Source organism: Arachis ipaensis, chromosome B05, assembly GCF_000816755.2.
Source record: "Arachis ipaensis cultivar K30076 chromosome B05, Araip1.1, whole genome shotgun sequence".
Classification (NCBI taxonomy): domain Eukaryota; kingdom Viridiplantae; phylum Streptophyta; class Magnoliopsida; order Fabales; family Fabaceae; genus Arachis; species Arachis ipaensis.
In genome coordinates, this window is record NC_029789.2 from 435,110 (window position 1) to 436,617 (window position 1,508).

Here is a 1,508-nt window from a genome sequence, read left to right on the forward strand (position 1 = left end):
TAAAAAAATTATATAGTAATTTAATTATTTTTTATTTGTATTTAATTTTTTAATTGTTATTTTATATTAATTTTAGTTAATTTTCTTAATTTTTTTTATTAAAAATTTGTTTGGGCGAGCTAACCCACTAGCCTACAAATCCGATATAAAATAAAATGGGCTAGCATTTTAAATTTGTTTCACTTGGTGGTGGGACTTTAGTAGGATAGGAATCATAGGATAGAACGAGGGGATTATCTATTTCGTCACTTTTAATTAGACTCTAAACCTAGATTGATTTGATATAATATTTTTATTTTGTTGATAATTCGTGTTCTAACTTGACCTTTAATAAAAATGACACATTGACAAAAAATTAAATAAATAAATAAAAACAGTATATTCCCTTGACATTTGATTCATTAAAATATTTAGTATTGAAAAAAAAATCTCTAATTATACTTTAGGATTTAGGTATAAGGTTGTTGGGCTTTATTTTTCTCATGACATGTTGTTGGGCTAGAATTAGGCTTTTTTATTTAATTTGTTGTTGTGTTTGTGGAAAAACGAAGCCTAGAGCAAAAAAGACAACAGAAACTATCAATTTGTTGATCCGAAAACTTCGAATAATATTGACTTGGGAACTACTCTAAAAGTTCGGAGATCCATGACCCAAAAAAAATATAAAAAAAAAAAAAAGGCAAAGGTGTATACATAAATCATAGAGTAGATTTGAAATAACATAATTTTGCTTTCGGTCAATTAAACATTCTTACTATTATAAGAGGAGTGTCACTATCCTAGGAGACATCGTCCTAAAAAGGACAAGTAAACGAGGCCCAAATCTTCATAGGAGTAAACCATGGAAATACTTCACGTGAGGATATAGCTATTGACCCAAATAAAAGTTATTAGTGTCAAAAGGATATATAGGAGGACAGAACTTCAAGAGAATGCTACTTTCGACCAGAAGAAAAAAAATTGGAAAAAAAAAAAAGAAGAAGTATGCTTGAAAGTATGAGAATGCATTGACTAATCCGTCACGGATCTGAGCTTCATTTAAGAATCTGTCGCTGGTCAATGAGTTACTGCATGCACAAGACGGGGTTCAAATTCCCAACACTTGTTTAAGCAGACGAGTGAGCTGACCACTCGACCAACCTAAGTTGGTTAAATATCTATAGTTGTTGTCCAATAAATATAAGGATTAAAAAAAATATCATACTTAAGTTGGATATTCCACCTAATATTTATAGTATATTTATTAGGAATTTAAAAAAGAATTTGTACTATAAAATTCTTTTTTAAATTTGGTGGAATACGATTTGGTTTGATGAGTATATTGTGGTTTAATTATGGGTTAAGGAAGTACATTTGGGCCAATAAGAATGTGACATTTTGTTGTCTTTGATTTTGGTAAGAAAATTTAGATAAATTTAACAGCAGTTAACCTATTTAGCAAGTGCTTAGGAGGTAATAAATACAAATTCTGTGGAATATATATAAATTATTGGTGACATGTTTTATTA